General features: G+C 49.4%; 3 long non-coding RNA genes across 3 annotated transcripts; 1 reads left to right on the top strand and 2 right to left on the bottom strand.

Annotated features, from left to right (window-relative positions):
- Positions 1-1,082: 1,082 nt before the first annotated feature.
- Positions 1,083-6,395, bottom strand: LOC107140902. Its single transcript, XR_001503349.2, has 2 exons — positions 2,786-6,395; positions 1,083-2,505 (listed from the first exon to the last, which is right to left on the bottom strand). It is a non-coding gene; the product is annotated as an uncharacterized LOC107140902 (long non-coding RNA).
- Positions 6,396-16,303: 9,908 nt separating this feature from the next.
- LOC125616030 lies at positions 16,304-17,627 on the top strand. The gene is made up of 2 exons (XR_007346633.1): positions 16,304-16,389; positions 16,686-17,627. It is a non-coding gene; the product is annotated as an uncharacterized LOC125616030 (long non-coding RNA).
- A 173-nt stretch (positions 17,628-17,800) lies between these two features.
- On the bottom strand, positions 17,801-21,843 carry LOC125610350. Its single transcript, XR_001503347.2, has 2 exons — positions 20,304-21,843; positions 17,801-18,923 (listed from the first exon to the last, which is right to left on the bottom strand). It is a non-coding gene; the product is annotated as an uncharacterized LOC125610350 (long non-coding RNA).
- Between the last annotated feature and the right edge of the window lie 1,370 nt (positions 21,844-23,213).

Genomic DNA, 23,213 nt, shown 5'->3' with positions numbered 1-23,213 from the left:
GTTTTCAGATGTTCACTCGGGTTACAAATCAGGAAGAAAATTAAGAGTCTGTCCCTTCCGATGTCTTTTCAGCAGTTTCCGGAACCCACAGTGGAAGGAATTCAACTCAGATCGTATTTAGCCCAAGAAAATAGCAACGCCTTCCCCTGAAGGTGGAGCTGATTAGCACACAGTGTACCTCATCCGACAATCAGTACCTTATTAAAAAATTAATGCCTGTGAAATGAGGTTTTGATACAAAGCTGCTTGGCTGTGACTTTTTTGGTTTTAAAAACATTAATCTCTTCAATAATTCATCTTTTATTTCTTTAGCCTTACTAAATATTAAACAGGTTAAAGTTAAATATTTGAAAACTAAACCCAGGCTGGAGTTTCAGAGAGGGTGCACCCCACGCCGCCCGGGTCCCTGCCTCTGCCCGTTTTCTGAGGTGCAGATTGGCATGTTTCTGGGTGTGGAGTGCACAATTCTTCCCTGGGAAGGTGCCCTCCATGCAGGTAAGGCTTCCAAGCACGTGTCCTCACCTCTGAGCTCCCGACGACCTTACAGAAGTTTACTTGTGAGTAACAACCAAATTGGGAATTCTGGAACACAGAAGGAGATGTGCACTTTATTGGTGACCTAGGTGCACCCAGTGCAGACAGGAGGGGCCAGCTGGCAGTCACCAGCTGTGGGCAGCTCAGGCAGCCACAGATCAACCCTTGGCCTTTGTTCTCCAGCCCCCACCACAGCCATCACCATGTGACCCTCGTACTCTGAGAAAGGGCTCCCTCGCCTGTGAATAATCTGCATAATTTCTCTAAGTTGATCTGAGCCAAGAGACTTAAATTCCTCTCTCCTCTGGTCCCCCGACAGCACACATCTTTTAATTGTTAGCAGTACTGTTTCCAGCAGATAGAGAAATTAATGTTATAAGGCAATCTCGGGACACAACTTCCAACATACTTTTTAGCCAGGTTTTATGCGGCTCCTCACCTGCGTGGGGCTGTCAGGGTTAGTGATGATCATAGATTATGGAGCTGAACAAACTTCTTTTTTCTTTGAAATGGTACATGCACACTGATTGAGAGACGTGAGTCGCTTCCAAGCAAACATTATTGGCTTTTAATGTCCATCTCCTCAGAAAGGAGTGTTTATTCTAAAGTGGACTTCTTGACCCGCTTCAAAAACCAACTCCAAAGAACTAGTTGCCCAAGGGCAAACCACACCCTGGTCACAATTCTGAACCCAGAAACCAAGCAATAGTTTAACTTATGAGAAGAGAGCCAACTATGGCATCTCAATGTGACTTGCTCAGCAATGCCCTTCAACAAGCTCATCCTGGGAAACAAGTGGGACTGATGGGCAGCTTCTGCACCAGGGTCTGGCCACTGCTGAGCCTGCAGCCCTGCCCAGGCCCCTCTCGTCCTGTGATGGGCCCCCAGCAGCTCGCAGCCCTCGCACCTTCACTCTGTAACTAGCAGAGAGGTTTCTGGCGACAGCCGAGCACGTATGTCACAGGGTAGAGTAAGCTGTAAACAGAGACTGGACTGGAAATACAATGAAAATGCTAATTGGCGACACAGATTCCACTTTCATGTTTTATTAATGACATCTGCACCGTATTTGTAAAACAATTTGCATAATACGCTAATTCTCCAAAGAGGAGGGGCAGAGCTCAGCAGTGCACGTGGGATCAGCACTTTCTCTGCAGATGCCACAGCCACATAAGCCTTCAAATTTGCTTTTAGAACTGCCCAGTGTGAGGCTTGGGCTACATTTAGAAGCCAGTCAAGATTAAGTTTTTAAATCTACTTTTTTGGGATATAGACTCATTAGTAAATATTCATGGTGACTTCGGACCTGGTAGTGTCAGAGCCTTGTCTTAAAAAATTAGGAAAGATTCGATAGCAAACGAGGTGCACATGAAATGAAATGCAGGGGGGCTTGGAACCCGCAAGGCAGTTGGAATCTGGTTGCTGGGACTTCCATAGGACTTGCTGAGTTTCTAATATTTCTATTCATTAATTTCTGCTCTGGCAATTTTTCGTATAATGCCACATCATGACCCTCTTTCTTAAGCAGAGAGACATGACAAAATCATTCTAGAGCTTTCAAGGAGTCAATGTAAGTTGAGTGACAGGCTAAGGAAGCCAGAGTAGCTCCCAGATGCACCAGGCAGCCGGAGGAAACGCCAGCTGGGCAGATCTCGAGAGGTACTGTCTCGGCTTTTTATCTAAGAGATGGTGGGTTAACTCACGTACATGGTTTTGTGCTGCTCGACCAATCCTATAGTAAGTTACCCTTTATTTAACATTAATGAATACTTGTCACATAAGCGTGGACATTTTGATATTAAAAAAATAAATAGATTTCAGTTCTCCCTGTTCCTCGTCCACTGCCAGCTCGTGGGTTATTTGTAAATCACTATGTGACTTCCAAGCCCGGGGTCTGCATCGACTCCGTAGGCCTTCAACACAGCAAAGCAAGCTTTCTGCAGAGTACTCGTTCCTAGGCCCAGGAACATCCTAGGGATTGGAAAATCATGGCTTTAAAACGAGGATCATAAGGGAAAATAGAGACCCTCTGAATTTTTTGACTTTGAATTCTGGAAGATGCTACATAAGGAATCGGGACAACATTCAAAAGGGACCAAATGCATCAGAAGGACAACTAAAACCTCTTAGAATGACGTTTTTGTGCTTCACTACTTCCTTCTCTATCCTAAGGGTCCCATGTCCTCCCAGGAGCAGTGATGGACAGCGGGAGGAGCAGGGGTTTCTTCAGCACAGGATCTGGTGAACTGACCACCAGAGGTGCCAGATGGCCCCAGGTCATTCTTGCCTGGACTTTGACATCAGGCTGACTCCAGGCCTCTCCGAATCCCACTGCGGACCTGCTCCTGCAGGTCCTGGCGCGTCACCCATTGCAGGCATCGCTGTGTTCCTTGGATGAATACACTCAGACCCCCACTGTCTGTGAGGCCCTGGGCTCTCCAGCCCTCCTATGCACAGAGCCTGCCTCTCTGACAGGTAGGGAAATCCATTTGTCTCTGCACCTTACTCCCCAACTGCAGGCTTTGAGCCCTGATTAGTGAGTATTCCTTGCCTTGGACAGTTTGGCTTTTCTTCCTATGAAAAAAGGAACAGAAAGGGGCTGCTCAGGATTTGGGCATCACTTGTGCAAGGATGATACTTGTCCAGGGGAACTCCAGCCCAGCTTTCTTACCTGCTCAGACACCCGCATCCTTACCTGGCAGAACCAGTAAGCACTGCCCCAGCTATAGGAGGCCTGGCAGTTCTTCCAACAGCAGGATGAAAGCTGTCATTGAACAGTTCAAGAAACATTGAGTTCTTCAAATGCCCTCCCTGAGGATTCCCTTGGAAACAAAGTAAGAGTCTGACCCATGCCAGCTGGGAAGACCATGTGTGCCTCCACCGGGGTCCTCCCAGACAACGGAGTGTCCAGCACAGGAGTCAAAACCCAGGCCTCCCTCTCAATATTCTAAAAAGTTTGAGCCAAACTACATACTAAGAAATGAAAAATGACCTATCCTCTACCCAAGTAAAAGCATACTTAAAATTGCAAAGTAACCTAAAGGTGCACAGGTCTACATGTCTGCAGATTACCTAGAGGGTGTTAGATGAGTAATAAATAATTACATGTCATGTCATATATTCTGTACAACATTTTCTTGACTTTTGGAATATTTACTAATTAAGGTTCTATAATATAACTCTTTTCACATAATCTCTGTTCTACTGACAAAGTAAGCAATTATGTTTAGATCACTGTAGTTTTGGGACATCTGTAGGAATTTTTTGGTTATTTTAGTTTGGAAAATATCACATTGCTTAAGCAATCAAAATTGGGATTATTAATCAAATTCTCAAGGCAATTTGCAAGTTTGAAAATAACCCATGAGTTTAAACACTGTTGTGAAGTCATGTAGGATGAGCCATGATCATTGCAGAAAATATAAAGATATTTTAGTTTCATCATACAATGCGGATGAGCTTTTTTTCAGTTAAATCTATAGCTGAATCCACAAATTTTTTTTTATTCCTCTTTCAAACTTTTCACTCCAGGGGAATTTTAGAGTAAACCAGAATTGAAAGTATATCGCTCATGGTCAGAACAGTCTGCATATCAATTCATTTGTAACAACCCTTCTTCATGATAGTTCTGCAAAATTCAAATCCCAATAACAGATAACAAAATTAACATCAAAATCTTCAAACAAGCTGATTTGTGCTTTTGAAAAATCAATAAAACCCATCACTTTTAATAAGAATTTGCAATTTTGTGTTCAATATCCACTGAATTCCCATGTAAAGAATTCCTATCAGGGCTGGGGTTGTGGCTCAGGGGTACAGTGCTTGCCTCCCATGTGTGGGGCACTGAGTTTGATCCTCAGCACCACATAAATAAATAAAATGAAGATATTGTGTCCACCTATAACTAATTTGTTAAAATTCATATCATACTTCAAGAGTGTAACATCTAGACCTACATACAGGCAGATTGAAGATCCACCTGACTGATTTAAGGTTTCAACATGCTCCTGGTCCACCTTGTGTAACTGTTGTGAAATCTGTGCTAATTCACAAAGACCTTTGGAACAAAAATTAGAACATGAGGAGAAGGGGAAAATGTGGGCGCGCAGCATCGTGGGGAAGTGATACCTCATTATGCAAGGGTCTGCTGCAGTGTGCTCGCTGAGAAGAAGGGTTTGACAAGATAATTAATCTGTCTCTCCTCTTACCTAAGTGTCTCCGCCTCGGATCCCCTCACCTCTGAGAAGCAGCATCCCTCTCCAGGGCTGGCAGCAGCACAACTCCAAACCTTCGCACAATTAGTCGCTTCCCTGACAAAGACATGCCCCAGACACAGAGAGGGGTTCCTGGGGACCTTCATGGTGCTACTTTGACAAGGTATTGGGGTTGTGGGTGGAGCTGGAGCTGTGCTGACCCCAAGAAGTGGAGCAGAACGGGCCCTGGAGAACTCAGGGCAGGGGCTTGTTTGCAAGGGTCCGGCCGCATCTTTGTGTGCCAGCCAGCGAGCACCATGGCCTGGCCCGCGAAGGGCCAGCTCAGGGGCTGTTGGATGCCCGATGGAGGACCACATGAAGCAGAATAAACAAAGAGAAGAAGAGTGTGGGGTCCAGCAGGAAGCAGACATGCACACCAACAGCTGGCAGCAGGTTTGGTGTTCACACTCAATTGGGTACACGCAGAAAAGAAAAGTATCAAAATCTGCCACAGAAGGAGCCCTTTCCCCCAGCTCAGGCCACCCATTTTTCACCTGGAGAAACCCACAGGAGCTCCCCTGCTCTGCCTGGCTCCTGCTGCCACACTTAAGGCACAGTTATGATGACCGTCAACTCTTCCATGTTTGGATAACAATTTGAGGTTTTCCCTCTGAAACCTCAATACTTCCTTTGCAACCCAAAACAGAAATACCAGAAGATACCAGAAAGGCAGGCCGTCCTTTTGGAATTTCCAGCTGAAAACAGGAAGGCAGCACCATTGCCTGGCATGAGCCAATTGCTGGGCGCCTGGAGCTGGCCATGGCCCCAAGAGCCACCAGGGCTCTGCTCCTTACACCCTAACCCCAGAGTTGAAGGTAGACAGAACAGAGGGAGAATTCAGCTCAAGGAACGAAACTGAGATCCACCAGACAAAGGAGGTGGAGTCAGAGAGAGCAGTTTTCACCCTCCCACAAAAGACACAAATGAAGATGGCTATTCACAAAGCTCCTGACCCAGAGAGGGCTCAAACCCCAGACACAGTGGAGCGGGAGAAGGGTCGCTGGTGACGCCCTGAGACAGCCGGAGACTGATGGAAGCACAGAGAAAAGGCAGAGGCCGTGGGCACCAGCTACCTGCAGGAGCCACATTGTCCCGGGGCCTGCTTCCCAGAGGACATGGGCGCCTCTTGTCCCTGAGCTGGACATCACCCATTCCCTCAGGGGAACCCAGGAGAGGGACAGGCAGCCGCACATCTGCCCCCCACCCAAGAAGCAGCCACACTGACAACACACAGCTCATCCAGAAAGAACATGGTGAGGTAACATGGTGCTTGACCTACATCTCAGACCAGGAGGACCTGACAGACACACCTAGAACATTCCATGCAACCACAGAAGAACACAACTTTTTCCCAAGTGCACATGGAACAATCTTCAAGATGGATCACAAGTTTGAGCACAAAATGAGTCACAGCAAATTTTAAAATGTTGAAGTCATTCTCTGAACACAGTGGTATGAAACTAGAAATCAATAATAGAAAGAATTAAGGTAAATTCACAACTACATGGAAGTTGAACAGTATACCCCCCAAAAATAATAATAATCAAAGAATAAAAAATTAAGCTGGGCACAGTGGTGCACACCTGTAATCCCAGCAGCTCAGGAGGCTGTGACAGGAGGATCGCCAGTTCAAAGCCAGCTTCAGCATAAGTGAGGTGCTCAGTAACTCAGTGAGACCCTGTCTCTAAGTAAAATACAAAATAGGGCTGGGATGTGGCTCAGTGGTTGAGTGCCCCTGAGTCCAATCCCTGATGCCAAAAAAAAATTTTTTTTTTAAAAATTAAAAATATCTTAAAACAAGCAGAACTAGACAGACAACATACCAAAACTTATGGAATGCAACAGAAACAGGTCTGAGGAAAAGTGAGCAGCAATCAAGACACTCAAAACAAGAAAGATGCTAAATAAGCAACCTAAGCTTACGCCTCAAGGTAACAGGAAAAGAAGAACATAAGCCTAAAGTTAATAGAAGAGAGAAACAAGGAGCAGAGCAGAAATGAGTGAAATGGAGACCAAGAAAAACAGCAGGAAAGACCAACAAAACCCAGAGTGGGTTTTTTGAAAAGATGATCAAAGTTAATAAAACTTTGGCTAGACTAACCAAGAAAAAAAATACAATAGACTCAAATAAAATCAGAAACGAGACAGGAGACACTACAAGTGTCATACCATATACAAAACTGCAGAGGACGCTGAGGCTCCTGTGAGCTATTATCATATGCCAACACTCTGGATGGCCTAGAGGCCGCGAGTGTACCCACTGAATCACAAGGAAATAGCTCTGTGAGCATGTGAGGGACATGCAGGACTGGGGAGGCCCCAGTGGAGGCCAGCCCAGACACAGTGGCTTTCTTGCTGACCTCCACGAAGCATTCAGCAAAGAGTAATGCATCCTTCTCAAACGGTAATACTCATTCACAAGGTCACATTCCCTAGTACCAAAGCCAGAAAAGGGCACCATCGGAAAAGAAAAGGTCCTCATGAGCACAGAAGCAAAAACCCTCATGCAAACACCAGCAAACCAAGTGCAAGAGCTCATGGGAAGGACCAGTCACCACGCTCAGGGGGACTGCTCCCCAGGATACAAGCATTGTTCAATACACGTGGGGTGAACATGGGCTATGCCACATGGACAGAATGATGGACAAAGACCATGAGACCATCTCTAGATGCAGACCTTTTACAAAATCCCATATCCTCTCAAGATAAAACCCTGAGAAAGCAGGCATAAAAAGGGTTCACCTCAACAAAGTGAGGGCCATATCTGATCGACCCACAGCTGGCACCACACCCCACATGGAGAGCTGACAGCTTTTCCCCCAAGATTAGAACAGCACAGGATGCCCACCTTCGCCACTCCTATGCCACATGGTACTAGAGGGTGGCTGGAGCACTTAGGCAGGGGGAGGAGTAAAGGGCATCCACACTGGAAGCGAAGAAAGGAAACTGTCCCCATTGGAGTAGATAGATGGGAGGTCAGATGGGCACACACTTACACACACACATTGACACACCATCCATAACCAGACACACACACACACACACACACACACCCCGACACACAGGTTCATAACCAGATACATACACACGTAGATATAGAAATAGATAAACAGACATGTAGACTTCTTGATTTTACATATGTAAACCAAAAACCCATTGGAACTAATAGACAGATTTAGTACTTTTAGGGTTCAAAATTAACTTGAAAAAAATCAGTAATATTTCTATGCACTAACAACAATCTGAAAAAGAAACCAGGAAACAACTGCATTCATAGTAGCTCTACAAGAAAAAAAAATCTTAGGAATAAATTTAACTAAACAAGGAGGTGAATAATATAGATACTGATGACAATAAACATTAATGAAAAAATTGAAGACACAAATAAACAGAAAGACAAGGCTTGCTCAAGGGTTGGAAGAACAAATACGGTTTAACTGTCCACATTGCCTAAAGGAATCTACAGATTCCATGCAATCTCTACAGAGATTCCGGTGGCATTCTTTGCAGAAATAGAAAAAAATTCCTAAAATTCATGTCAAACCATACAATACCTAGAATAATCAAAGAAATTTTAGGTAAAAAGAACAAAACTAGATGAAGCAGACTACCTGACTTCAAAACATATTATGAAGCCATAGTGATCAAAACAGCATGGTACCAGCATAAAAACAGGCACAGACCAACGCAACAGCACAGAGTCCAAAAATAAATCCTCACGCTTATAATCAACTGATTTTTCACCAAGGTACCAAAAACACAAAATGGGGAAAGAACAATCATTCTGATAAATACTGTTGGGACAACTCTGTATCCACTTAGAAATTAATGAACTTGGACCTTTATTTCATACCATATACAAAAATTAACAGAAAATAGAAGACTTAAATTTAAGACTTGACTTAACAGCTGACTGTAAACCTGCTAGAATGAATCCTAGAGGAAATGCTCAGAGGCATTGGTAGGTAATGATTTCCTGGAGAGACCCCAAAGCACAGACATAAAAAGCAGAGAGAGACAAATAGAGATATACCAAACTAAGAAGTTCTGCACAGCAAAGAAAAAAAATCAGGAAAGCAAAGAAGCAACCTGCAGAGAACATGGAAATATTCCCCAATTGTACATCTGGCAGAGGTTAATATCTAAACTATATAAGGACCTCAAACACCCAATAGTGAGAAACAACCTGGTTTTTAAAATGGGAAAGGATCTGGACAGACTTTTCTCAGAAGAAAGAAACCAGTAAGCCAACAGATACAGGAAGAAATTCTTCACATCTCCAATCATCAGGGAAATGCAAGTTAAAACCACAATAAAATATTAGCTCACACTGTTCTGACTACTAGTAGCAAAATGAGGGCTGAGCCGAGCATGGTGGCACACGCCTGTGACCCCAGCAGCTCGCGAGTATGAGGCAGGGGGATGGCAAGTTCAAAGCCAGCCGCAGCAACTTAGCGAGGCTCTGTCTCAAAACAAAAACTATAAAAGGGCTGGGGATGTGACTGGATGGTTATGAACCTGTGGGTTCAATCCCTGGTACCAAGAAAAAAAAGGAACTGATAACAACAGGCATTGGCCATGAAGGAAGGTTGCACCCAGTTGATGGGGATTATATAATATATAATAAATATATTATATAAAAACAACTTTGGAAAACAGTATGGACCATCATCATCAAACCATAAAAGAGAATCACCACACACTGTAGCAAACCCACTCTGGAGTGTATCCAGAAGGAATGAAACCACTGTGCAGAGACATTGGTCCCCTGGTGCTCACCACAGCTCTAGTCACAGCCAAGGTATGGAACACCAAGTGTCATGCGCCAGGCAAGTGCATAAGAAAATGTGTTGTGTATGTACAGCAGCACCATCCAGCCTCGGAAAGGAAGGAAATCCATCATTTGTCACAGCATGGATGAACCTGGAGGACATCATGTCATCTGAAATAAGCCAGAAAATCAAGAATTGCATGACCTCACTAACAAATTTAGAGAAACCAAAAGGAAGAGCAGTTACGAGAAGCTATTATGGTGGGTGTGGGAGAGATGTTGTCCTGAGGATGCAAACTTTCAGTGAAATGGGAGAAATAAGTTCAAGAAATCTTCTGTGCAATGTGGTTGAAAATAATATGCTGCGTACTTGAAGACGGCTAAGACAGTAAATGTCAGCTGTTCTCTCCACAAAAAAAAAACAGGCATGAATAATGCCTAACTCCAATAGCTTCATTTAGCCATTGTACAATATACACATGTGTCAAAATGGGTTGTGCTTCTAAATCATGCAATTTTTCTTGCCAAAAAAAAAAAGAAAGAAAGAAAAAGAAAAAGTGATACTAGAAAAGGGCGAATGAGAGTTCCAGCTGTCTCTCTAGAAAAATTAAGAAAAGAACTAAAATGATTTGTGAAAACAGAAAGTGGCTACCAGAATGGCACGCGGCCAGTCCAGAGGCTTGCAGGAGCCAGGCGCGTGATCATGTGCCCGTGTTTGTCCCCCCCTGTGCTCAGCCCCGTGGGAAGGGACCGGGCGCTGCTCCTCCCTTTGTTCCCAGGGTTCATCTTGAGCCTGGAAACAACAGACGTGAAAGCAATGTCTGCAAGGGACAGTCCCGAGGCCTCGCATGTTGGGAGGCATCGCACTGTCACAGAAACCACCACGGCACCCTGGGCTCAAGCAGTCGCCCCCGCTTTGTGCCAGATAGGAGAGTTCACTCAGATTCACTTGGCAGGGTTTGGGGACCCGGGCACAGGATCCACCCATGCCTTGGACCCACATCACCTGCATGTTGAAATTTCCGATGCCATGTGTTAGGTTAGGATCTGAAAACTGGACCTTGAAGCAGAAACAGTTCCGAGTATTATTGCCAAAGAGTAGAGGAGGTTTCCGGGCACAACCACCGGTTGTACCTATTATCAAAAACAAGACCGCTTTGATGGATAACAAAGCAAATATACCTGATGTATTTTCTCCAACATCTGAGTGATAAACATCAAACAGACCCACAGACAGGCGGTTCGGTCCGGGCTGTGGGATTTCTCCTGCGTGCTAGGGGGTCTTTTGCAGTTAACCCTTCTGTCACTCACCTCTGGAGTCAGGAGGCTCAGGGCCGCTTGAGCCTCCTGTGCACTTTACTCAGGGCCCCACGTGGGGTCCTCACTCAATAAGTGCAGGAGGAAACAGGAGGGGGGAGATGGGGAGGGAAGAAGAGCAGCAGGAACCGGGTGGGAGGGGGCTGCCCCTCCCCCACCGCGCTGGCCGACCCCTGCTCTGGGGTGTTCAGAGCTAAAACATTCTCCACCACCCACGTTCCACCGTGTGCACGACCAGGAACACGCTGGACTATGGCCCTGGGCCTTTCCCTGTTCCTGCTCCCTGGGCCTGCGGACAGGCGGGGCCTGCATCACGGGTGCTCCAGGTGGCAGGACAGTGGCCACTCGCAGGGCAGCCCGGCTCTGGGAGGAGCACTTCATTCTCCACAGAACACAGGCCCACGCTCTGCCCCAGACCCTGGCTGCTTTCTGAGAAAAGCCCTGGCTCTGCCTCAGCCAGCCCATCACAGGGGGGCCTTCCGTGGGTTGCCTAGTGCTCCACAGGAAGAACTGTTCTTCCTGACTTATCTGGCGGCCAAGGTCTGTGTCTGTTCCTAATCTGCAACGGGAATGACCCGTCTTCCATGTTAATGAGGGCCATCCTTATCTCCTGCCATCCAGCCGCCACCCAAAGCGAGTTTCAACGGAGCACTTGAGGAGGACCCTCCAAGGGGACGCTCTGCCCACGCATCCCAGGCCCATCTCAGACCGAATCACTGGCCAGCAAAATTAACATTTTAATGAAATTGTACCTCAACGTCATATCTGATTTTCACTACAGAAGGCTCCAAGCTGTATGCTAATGACTACGGCTCAAGGCTGCAGTGAGACTGTCAGTGGAGTCCCCTGGCCAGCAGGAGCCTGTGGCCTCTCCCGGGGCGGGCGTCACTGTGTGCTTCCCTGCACGTGGAGTGGCTGCGTCCCTGGGCTGTACTCGGCTTCAGCCTCGCGTCATTCATGCTTTCTGTGGCTGCGTCCTTTCATTTGGCAAGTTTGTTATTTTTCTTGTCTTATTTATAAGACGCCTTAACTGTCCTGGGGGCGGGGGGGAAGAAATGTACATTTTTTTTAGTCAGTTTATTGTAATATAAGGAAGATGGTTTAGGGCCACTTGGTGGGACCTTTGGCATTTCCCGTCACCATTGCTGCTGATCAGGACGATCCCTGCGCACCCCAGTGTGGTTCTGGCCTCCAGTTGCTCACCTCCCATCGCTCACCACGGGGGAGGCTGATCCCACAGGACAACACAGCATCCCACATCTGCTGCTTTTATCAATTGCTTTCTCTTTCTTCTGCCATTTTTTCAAATCCAATGAAGGCGCCTATGTGAGTCCTCTGGCTCAGACAGTGTCCCCCTCCAGCCCTCCCTCCCTGAGCTGGGGACTGGCTCCCCCCCATGGCTCTCATTGCCTCTTCCCGCTGACGGCTCCCACCCGTCCTGCCCTTGCAGTCTCAGGTTCCAGAACCCACTGGACTCGACCGCTCTGCCCCTGCAGGGAGACTCCTGAGTGAAGGCAGGACAAGTCAGGGCCACAACATGTGTCAGAGCACCTGCTGTCCTCAAGGAGGGTGGACAGTCAGAGAACGGAGGACCAGGAACCTGGGGAGGAAGGCTGTGCTGAGGTCAGGACCAGGGAGCTTCCTCACCTGTGCGTGGATGCTCTGGCCCTTCCCTGGCCCACAGCTTCTGTTCCTGGAAATGGGCATCATGACCAGACGGGTGTGAGGTCCCCTTGCTCCCTTGACACTGTGGCTGAGGACCTGTGGTGGGGGATGAGCATTGGGCAGCGGCCTGGCCTCTGATGCTGCGTACCATTGGCTGTCCCATCCTCTCGGGTGCCAACCAAGGGGACAGCACTGTCTTCTCACTCTGGAGTTCTTCTTGAATTACCTGCATGACTTCAGGTGCATGAGTGGCTATGCATTGACACATGTGAAGCCATCACCATCATCAGGAGGAGAACCTCCCCCCAGCATGTCTTCCCCCTCTGCAGTACCTCTTAGTACCTGTGGTCAGCCTCAGTACCTCTTAGAACCTGTGGGCAGCCTCCACGCTGACCCTTAGGCAGGTGCAGATCTGATTTAGCTCTACAGAGAGATTCCCTCTGCCCACATGCTACATGAGTCATGTGATCATACCGTGAGCTCTTGGGGTCGGCCTCTCATGGGGCTTAGTTGCTTGGGATTCACCCAGGAGGTCACGACATCAACGGTCCTCTTCTTTCCTTGCCAAATGGTCTTGCACTGGCTGGACTGCGGTTTGTCCACTCACCTTTGATGGAATTTCAGGTTGTTTCCAGACTTTGGATTTATAGATTAACCTGCTGAAAACACTTCCCATGCATGTCCTTGTATGTGCACGTATTTATGGTTCTTCTATGACCAAGAATAGAATCGTCTGGGTAAGCGTCCTCAGTGCATTTGAAACACCGTGTTCTGATGGATCCATACATGTTAGTTACGCCAGGTTGGCTGGTAATGGTGTTCAAATCTTATACATATTTATCCATGTCCTGACCACATCTTCTAACTGTTACTGAAAGGCAGGTATGGAAATCTCTGATCTCACGGGGATTTTTCTGCTTCTCACGTCTCCGTCTCCTTGTGCGTTACAAACTCTTTGGGTACATATCTTTAGGATCATTACTTTCCATTGTTGAATTGACCCCCTTATTGTGCAGATATGTCCTCCTTCTTTAACTCCATAGGGGTTTTCTTACTGAAATGCTGAAGGTGCCCCTGGAATGTAGCTAAGTCAGGGTCAGCCATGTCACGATTGCAGCCGCTGTCAAGCTTGGGAAGCGCACACACCCTGTACAGATGTCAAAGTGTAACTGTCTGTGCCGTGCGTCTCAGAATCGAGAGCTGCGATATCATCCAGTGCTGCGAAGCTAACTGGCCCTGCAGTAGTTTCCAGGGAGAATCTCCCAGAGCAGTCTCTGGCCGGTCCTTACTTCACCTGGGAGTGTCTGTTTAAATAGTCAGATTCCAGTTGTACCCTGGAGTGACCTGGAAACGTGGAGTCCCAGCTGGGCCACAGCACGGGGCCTGAGGAGTGGGGAGCCTGCACTCGCCCAGGGGAAGGTGCAGCCAGCCCAGCTCCGTCGGCCCCTCCCACATGGATGTTCTCCCTGGGTGTGTTCTGCTAAAGATGTCCAGCGCCCTCTGCATGCCCTCCTCTCTACACAGAGGTCCACAGCTCTTCAGAGGGTCCGAGTCCCCAGTGAAGCCAGTCTCCCTCTCAGAACTGCCTCCCATTCTCATGCTCAGTGAACAAGCATCAGTATGTGCATACACACGCACGCACCAGCACACACCAGCACACGCGGTTCCTCTGAGGTGCATCAGGTGCCACAGGAAGCCATTTGATCCCCAGTCCTGCCTCACCCCTCTCCCAGTGCCCTGTCCTGCCACTTCCCATCCTAGTTCCCAGATGAGCTCGGCTCCGTCATTTTGAATTCTAATCCCAGGAGTCATCCCTTTTCCTTTAGTGGATTCACACCAAGAATACACTTGGCTGTACCTTTAAACCTAGAAGACGCTTCTCATGCTCTAGAACGGGACCCACCCTGCTTACCCAGTGCCACTGTCCGGCTGCAGAACAGGGCGCTCTCCAGCCGCAGGAGAGGTGGCCTGCTGCCCTGCTCCGAGACACAGGCCTTATTTTAGGAACTGCTCTTTCTCTAGTCGCAGTCCTTGTGCTCAGCACATGTCCTGAAGTGAGGATGCCCCCTCCTACCTGCCACCAGGCACACCTGTCTCAGCTCGCCCTTCTCTTGTGCTGGCCACCGAGACCCCGTTGCCTATGCAGCATGCCCCGTGCTCTGGCTGCTGCTGCTGCTCAGCAGCCCACCCTTGGGGAACCCAGGCCTGGAGCTGCTGTCTGGTCACCTGGTCCCCAGTGCCCTGGATGCACACCATGAGGGGCTCAGCTGCAGCCTCACAGGCCACCTGGCCCTTGGGCCTATGCTGGCAGCCGTGGGGTGTCATGCTAGCTCTGGGGGAGGGGATATTGATCTTCCTGCTCTGGAAGAGCATTGTTTCTGGGAAAGGAGCCTGGATTCTCGGCAGAGTGTAACCAGAGGACTGTTGCCCCATAAACAAAGTCTTTCCTGCCCCACCTAACGGGCTCGTCCAAAGTCACCCGTGCCCCAGAGCTGCAGCAGCAATCAGCCCAGGGACCCGCCCTCTGCGGCTCACTGGGATGCTGGCCTCAGCCACTTCCTCCCCAGGACCTTGCAGTCACTCCATATCACACAGGGAAGGGACTTGCCTGTACCCTCACCAACAGATCTCAGTCATAAGAGACAGTGAAACAGCTCTGTTTGAAAACTCAGTGTGTACAGAGGATGGTTGTCATTTCATGTCCTTGACCTTAATTATGCCGTGCATGCAGATGAGGCAAAACAGAGCATGTGTTTTCTAATCACTTAAAAAATCCAGGTGGTCAAGGGGACAATTCATCCTTTCTAGGTTTCTACCAGGCCAGTCTAGGCAGATGTTTGTGGGACCCTCTGTAAGATGCTAATGGAATAACTCAGAATGTGCTCAGGTCTTTTCTGAAGGTCATTGTGTGTTTTTAGCATTACCCCAAAATTGGGAGACATTTATTGGTCGACCCATCTCAAACTTGAGAAACCTTCCTGGTTTTGGTTTTGAAATGATTTTGTCTAAAGCTTGAGGCACTTATTTTCCTTTTGCTTGACTAGGTCCTCCTGGACTCTTAAGTCAGCCAGTTTTTACAAGTGGACCGATGTCCCCAGAGCAGGACTTGTAAGCAGAGCCTGGGCTCTCTGGGCCTCTCCCAAAGGAGGAGCTTTTCCTAGATGGGAGACCTTCAGACGGGGACGTATTTTCAATGTGTGTCCTCAGAGTGAAGCCGGTGGCTGCTCGGGGCTGCTCTGACTTCTTTCTCATGAGGAAGAGGAAGGAAGGCCATCCTTCATAAAGGAGGCTGCCAGGTCCCAGGGCTTCTCTCAGGCCCACGATGTCCACTAACCATAAAGCCTTGGGATTACAGAACATCACCACTAGCTCAGACGAACGAAGAACTCACTCAGGGCTCTTCTTTTACATTAAGGGTGATTTTTCCATTTATCACGTTTATTTCTGTGAGAGTTAACAAAAGCTCTTTACTTGAAGCCTTAATCAGTGTTTGATGTTTTCAGCATGTTGAATAATTTTTGTTATCTTTGCTTTGAATTATTGAAAAGAAAAGAAGAAGAAAAACACAGATGAGTCAGCTGGACTAGCTTCTTCCTGGAAGTTTATGCTGAATTCCTGGTCCTCGGGGACCATCTGTGCCCCAGTATCCCACATACCTGTTTACAAAAACAGCTTCTGCTCTATCAAAACAAGAGTTTATGATTCACTTTCAGACTTTGTTCTTTCCACTGGCTTGTTTGTTCAGGAAAACAGATTTCTGAGACTTGCACACACAGCAGGTCCTGGGCCCGTTTTCTCTCCCAGGTCCTGCAGATGACATGCCTTTGGCTCATAAAACATACCTTCCATGTAAGTGGAGGATACTCAGGGTCCTGGGACTGGGTTCAGAGACACCTATCGCTTCTGGGGAAAGCACAGGTGTGCATAGCGCGCAGGCAGCATAGACGGGAGCCTCTGCACCCCCTGCCTGGAGAGGGGCCAGGGTGCTCCTAGGCGCCTCACACTTGCCCAGACCCTCTCCTGTCGCTCTTCTCTACTCTGCACCTTGCGGGTTTCTGGCTTCTGACTGGCCGCCTGCTGCTCCCCTCCTCATCCGAGGTCCTGCCTTCTGCTCTGGCTAGAACTAGTGTCCCCTTGTCTCCCAGAACACTGGACCTGGCTGGGGCCTTCCCGGGTCAGCCTTACCCTGCAAATCAAGTCTAACTACAGAAGAGCTTCTCCCTCCCTCTCCAAATACCGAAAGAAAGGGAGAAAAGCCAATGCCCCTGGAGGCCCGTGGTGCTGGCCTCCCGCAGGGTCCTGGGAAGGGCGTCTGCAGCTCCTTCCCCTTCACAGGGGCAGTGGGGAGCATAGCGGACGCTGGCAGGTGGTGAGGTCCCCGTGCTCACATCCAGGGTGTTGCAGCCTCTGGTGGCCCTGGCACCGCCCTGCCACCTTGCCCATCTGCCCCGCCACGGGCCTCAGGTTGAACTTGAGCTTTGGCCCACACTGGGCAGGAGAAAGAAAACTAAGGAAACCAGAACCGCCTTTGTCTTCCGTGAGTGGGGCCTCCCTGTGCGGCAGACCAGGCAGAGACAGGCAATCCAGCAACTCGGCAAAGCCAGGGCCCTGCTCGGCCAGGCCCTGGCCCTCCGGGTACTTCCTTCAACGTCCCTCACCCTGCAGGTCGAAGTGCTGACCATGAAACCTGCTGATCAGGAAGCAAAACAGAAAGCACTGGAAACCTGGCTCCCGGTGGTCCCTTGCCACTGCTCCTGTAAAGTCCCCTCAGGCCCACATGGCACCACATGAATCATTGACACCTGGGCTTCCTCTCCGGCCACTTGAGGGTCAAATAGGACAGACCTGGGTGTCACTGGATGCACCCCTGTGCTCCTCCGTCCCTCCTGCCCTCCTCAGTGCTCCTTTTGGGTCTCGATGCTTGACCCTCCTGACACCTGGCTCTGGACTCTGTGTGTCCCCTTCAGCACAGGCGTGGTCTCTCTCCGTCCCTCTGCTTTGTGTTTCCCCGTCCCTATCTCTACTCCCCCATCCTCAGTTCTCTGTATAAATAAAATCAAGAAATTAAATAAAATGATATTTCAGAAGGACTGAGTCCAGTTGACCTAAATTAGAAATTAAAACATTTTAAAACATATCCATCATTTTGTGACTAGAGAGTGAAGGACAGGACTGTACTTCTTACACAACCTTCTAATAGGACAAAATAACACATGGCTTTCTGCCAAAGACCCTCAGTCTGAAAATAAGTCTATTCTGAGACAGCAGAGTGGTTTTTTAATACACAGACACATACACACAAAAAGAGCGGGGGAGAAGGAGGAGAGACAGAGGGAGGGAGGGGACCCGGAGAGGACCAGAAGAGCCACTCAGCCTTAAATGCTTGGGTATGTAATGGAGGACGCTCATCACGACACAACGGAAGGCCTGCCAGAGGGCTTGATCTGGATTTCAAACCCGGCTCCCGGACCCCAGGTCACACACTGTGCCTTGGTGAGCTGAGGTGGAGTCCTAGAGTCAACCCTGTCAACACGCACTCCAGGGAGCTCGAGACAGTTGATTGCAGGGTAGTAAAATTGACTTCAAACCTAGTTTTTACATTCCATTCACAGGAGGAGATTTAGAAAGAAGAGTGCCTGATATTGGTTGAAATCCAGACTCCAGTCCTGATTCAAGTCTCCTAGTGATTCTGATATTCAGCCGGGCTCAGAGCTGTATCTGAAGGATATCAACTTTGGGCTAAGAAAATCAGGACTGCAATCACTGTGCAAGCAAAGAGCTGTGTGACCCAAACACAAGAGGAAGCCTCTCTGGGCCTCTGTACTCTTGTTTCCAACTAGAGTTTACTCATTTCCACCCCAAGCATTGAAGCAGTGGGCTTTTGACTTGGCTTCACATACCGTCGGAGGGGAGGTTCTTAGCCACCCGGACTGAAACAGCTCCGAGCAGCAGGCTCTGCATCAGTGTGTCTGCAAAGCTTCCCAGGCCAGTGGAGAACCTTGGAGGACGACATGTGACCAGGAGAGCCCCCTTAGTATTCCACTTCTGATCCCAGAGAGCGTGGCTGGCGTGCCAGGGTGCTGTCCAGCTGGGAAGGGCATCTGGCTCTGCACGGTGGTGTCTTTTGTGTGCCACAGCCCTGTGGGGTGGGTTCTCCACCTTCTGGAGGCATCTCCGTGGTTCCCGTGGCCGCTGAGTTGTTCGTTGCCCATGTGCACAGAAAAGATGAGGCGCATCAGACAGCGTGCCCCTCGGTGCCACGGCAGCATGGCCCCCAGGACTTGAGGCGGCCAGTTGTGCTGCTGGAGTGCGGCTGCCCCAGAGGCAAGGGGTGGGGGAGGAAAGGCACATGCAGGAGGGACAAGCAAGTTTCTCCTGGGAGCCTGAGGAGAGGGGAAAAGCAGAAAGTCACTTTGGTATCCCTGAGGGGGAACTGAGACCGCCGCCATGTCTTCAAAAGCTCCCGGGTGGAAACGAATGGTCAGTTAGGAGGGTCGTAAACCCTCCTCTGGTCTCCTGTTGGACCGTGACTCTTCCTGGGGGAGTTGTGACACTGACGTTCTCCATCTTTCCATCCATGAAATAGGGGTCTTGTTTGTTTCGGTTGTGTCTGACTGTGAGTCAGTGCACATCAGTACAAACCATCACCCGGCCCAGAACCAACAAGGTCTCCAAACCGCATGTGAGCTGAAAGACGGTGCCCACTGAGGCCATCTATTCATCAGCAGAAGGAGAGAGTCTTCTGCTGTCTCCACTCCTTATGCAGAAAACCACGCTCTTTGTGTATTTCTACAAAGAGAGTTCCGTGTCAATTTTGCGATCGCTGCCCACCATAATAATTAAGTAGCTAAAAGCTGTGTGCAAGATTTTTTTCTCCTTGAGGATCAGAACAGCGATAATGAAACAGGGCCAGCAATCCTGCTTTAATGAAATGGAGAGTCTAATCCACCACATTTGGTAAAGATGTTAAATCACAGAAAGCAATAAACTGTTCACATATCAATAAAATGCGACTCTTTATGTTCTTATTATGTAGAGCAGCAGGCCGGGCTCCCTGCAGAAGGCAGCTGGCTATCTGATGGCACTGCAGCGCCTCACAGTCCCCTTGTTTATGAAAAGCCTGTTCACTGTGCCACCCGACTCTATCTACAGCACGTTCAGTTGTGAAACAATTTGCACTGAAAATACATGTTTATGGGAAATTGGGGGAAAGGTGAGCTTGAGGCGTGGAAGGGGGATGACTGCAGGAGGTGGGGACCGACCACCCCTTCAGCCACCCTCGCACGTCTGCATTCACCCAGAAGCTGTTTTATTTTAAAACCAATTTAAAAAGTCGATAATCATTAAATATGCAAAGAAGCGTGTGGCCTGCCTCGCTGCATTTGGTCTGGCACCGTGCATTTTGGTCGAGTGCAGATTCTCTTGCTTGCTTGCTGCATCTGTGGAAACCAGGATGGTGCTGAAGCCCATCACACTGGATCCCAGAACCACGGTGCTTTTCCTGCCCTCCATGCAGCAGTTGGTGCTATGACACCAAGACCCAAGGCGGCCCATTCCTCTCGGGCCCTGGAGCAGCCTGATGCAGGGCCAGCTCCTGGGCCGGGGTTCCCCACTTCTGGGCTTCTCCCTGCCAGCCTTGGGCTTCCTCCCCCGTCCAGTCCCACGGCCCTCCCTGGACAATCCTTCCCACGGTTTCCTCTGCTGTGGCAGCCCCACACCTTGGCAGCCACCTCCCCTGCCACTCCCCCTTGACCAGATCTCACCTTGCTCACTCCACCTGACACCGGGACATGCTGATGTGGCCCTGAGCTTCCCTCTGCACCTCCCCCTGGGCCCCTGCCTGCCTGTGGGATGAGGAGGACTAGCTGGGAATCTGGCAAGGTGACCTTCTCTGAGGGCATGTCCTGTGGGAACACGTGACCTCATGCTGGCCAGGACACCGCTGGGCACAGAGCAGCAGTGGCTGGCGCCTGGCCTGGGGAGCCGCTCATTCATCGCCCGACGTCTCTATCTGGTGCGGATCCTGGAACACTACTCTTAAGCAAACACCCGGGAGGCGCTGACTCCTCTGTTATTTACTCTGCCTTTCCATGATCTCAATGGGACACAGAAGGGTGGAGACGGAAGGCCTGGCAAACAAGCATTTGCCACCATCTACGCACAAGGGGACAACCGTGAGGGATGTTGTTTTGTTCTCAAAGGGAGGCACGTCATTGACACGACACAGTCCATCTGTGGGAGCCCAGAGTCACTTAGAATTTTCCACTTGGCAAAGCGTGCCCGGTAGGCCTATCTCAAGAGGGCAGAGGCAGGAGGGCTTGGGTCAGAGGCCTGGCTCACTGCCCGGTCTCACCACTGGACCTTGAGATCTTGGGCAAGTCCTTGACCTGTCCCGAGCCTCGACCTCATCCACAGTTGAGGAATACTAACAGACCTGGCACCTACTTTGTTGAATTGTTCTGTGTTTAAAGTGAGATCTTATTTCCTGAAGGCAAAAGTCTGAAAATCCCAGGAAGGCCACCCAAAGCTGTCAATCAGCAGCCTGCTTCTCAAGATGACGGGCTGACAGTCCCAACACTGCAGGTCGCTGTTAACCTGCTGTTAATATCAGCCTGAGGCTGACGGCCGCTCGACCATTAGATTTTCTGAAACCTGATGAGATCAAAACTTATTCTGAAAGTTTAAGTCCACAAATAAAAGGGCAGCAAGCCTTCCAAATTGTCTTAGACCCACCTGTGCCGATCCCAGCCCCGCATCCTCCTGCTCAGCCGATTTAGTTAGCTACAAATACAAACAGCTGCCCTCGAAATAAGTGCAGGTTCCCAGGAGAGGCTGCCAAAGGGAACAACAGAGAAGGAAGAGGATGTGGGGTTCTCCACCGTGTTTACTGAAGTCAGACCGACACCCTCCACGCCCCAGGACAGCAGGCAAAGCCAGGGTAGGCGACACGGCGAGCAACAGAATGTTCTTCTAGTGAACCATCATTTCATTATTCCCACAGAAGGTGGGAAGGGTCCAGGCTCAGACAGGTATCTGTCCGTCTCTCCTGTGTCTTTAAGAATGAGCTGGACTGGGTCAGCAGGAGCAGTGCACAGTGCTCCAGTGGCAGGGGACTCCTGGAGCTGGCTTCCCGTCCTTTTCCCTCACACACCCGGGACTCTGCAGGACAGAGCTGAATGTCCTTTACAAATGTGAACTCGAGGCCAGGAGTGCTTCCACGCTGACCCACCAGCCAACCCACCCCGGGCAGCGAGACCAGCGCTGGGCCATGCTTCTTGGCAACACTCCTTCATCTCTGCTCAGAGTCCCTGGAACCCATCTTAAAACAATTCCCTTGGGAGGGTGTGACACTCTTTTTCAATTTCCAGATTGAACAAAACCCCAAGGTTCAGGTAGGTTTGGGGTTTGGAGGTAATTAAGCGCCTTAGTGCCAGTTTAGTACATGTGGTCAGTTCCAAAGCTGAATGACAGGGCTTGACAGTGTCGGAGGAGACACAGTTGTACTGTGAAGGGATGCCCTGGGTCAGGACTCTGGAAAGGACCGAGTGACAGGTTTCATGGACAGCAGCGTTCTCGTGGATGCTTTGGTAGCTTCCCAAAGTCACTCCCTTGGGGGTTGAGAGCTGAGCCCCATTCCTCTGCCCCATTCCACTGCCGTGCATCTTACTGAATGATAGTGCTGGTCTTTTTTACAGCATGTAGCAGTGGAATAGTATCTGACCTACCACCACCGAGCTCACAGCACACATGGAATCAGGATGGGGCTGCAAAGGAAAGAAATTCCTCCCCCAGTGGAGCAATCTCCGACACAGAGGTGATGGTGACTGAAGGAAGGGACACCCAGGGAACTGGGAGAGCAGTCCTCTGCGTGGGTCTGTGAGGGCATTTGGAGGAGATGGCAGTGGTCATTGGCCCAGGTGGGGAAGTCCAGCTCCACAGGGGGCAAGTTCCATCCTCCAGCTGGGGCTGAGAGAGGACCAAATGCAGGATTTCCTCTCTCCCCCGGAGCTGGGTGCTCTTCGCCCCCTGCCCTAGGACATCAAAGGACTGAGGAGTACACCAGCCTTCCCAGCCTCAGGCTTCCAGGGGCACTGGACACACTTCCAGCCTCCAGGGTCTCCAGTCTGCAGCAACCTGTTGTGGGACGATTTCCCCCACAAATACCCTTTCAGAGCTATCCATCCGTCCATCCCTCCACCCATCCCTCCACTTCCTCATCCCTTGGGTTCACCTCTGAAACCCTGACCAACCCACAGACCTAGTGGGGAAGTTCTATGGCTGCTGAGAACTTAGTGGAGAATGTGGAACCACAAGTGTCTTTCCCCAGAGGACCCTGCCTCCTCACATGGCCCTGGGAGGACAGGGATGCTCCTTGGGAACAACTGGGGAGACACGTGTGGGATGACCCTTGTGAAGTAACGGGAAGGCCCGTGTGTCATTGTGACCACTGCCTGATAGGGAGGAAAATTTTGACCATGGACCGCACGGCCATTAATTCAAGTAATGAACAATTTCACGGTCGAATATTGTATTAGAATATTTGTTTTTAACTCTGGCTGATATCTGCCAAATTGATAGTTCATTTAGAATCCCATTTTGTGAATTGAGAGTATTTACTGGACCTCTTAGAGGAGCCCCGATAGCCATTATTCAAAAAAAAATAGTCGAGGTCT

Source organism: Marmota marmota, unplaced genomic scaffold (assembly GCF_001458135.2).
Source record: "Marmota marmota marmota unplaced genomic scaffold, marMar, whole genome shotgun sequence".
NCBI lineage: Eukaryota > Metazoa > Chordata > Mammalia > Rodentia > Sciuridae > Marmota > Marmota marmota.
This window is presented reverse-complemented; position numbering and strand designations above follow the sequence as displayed.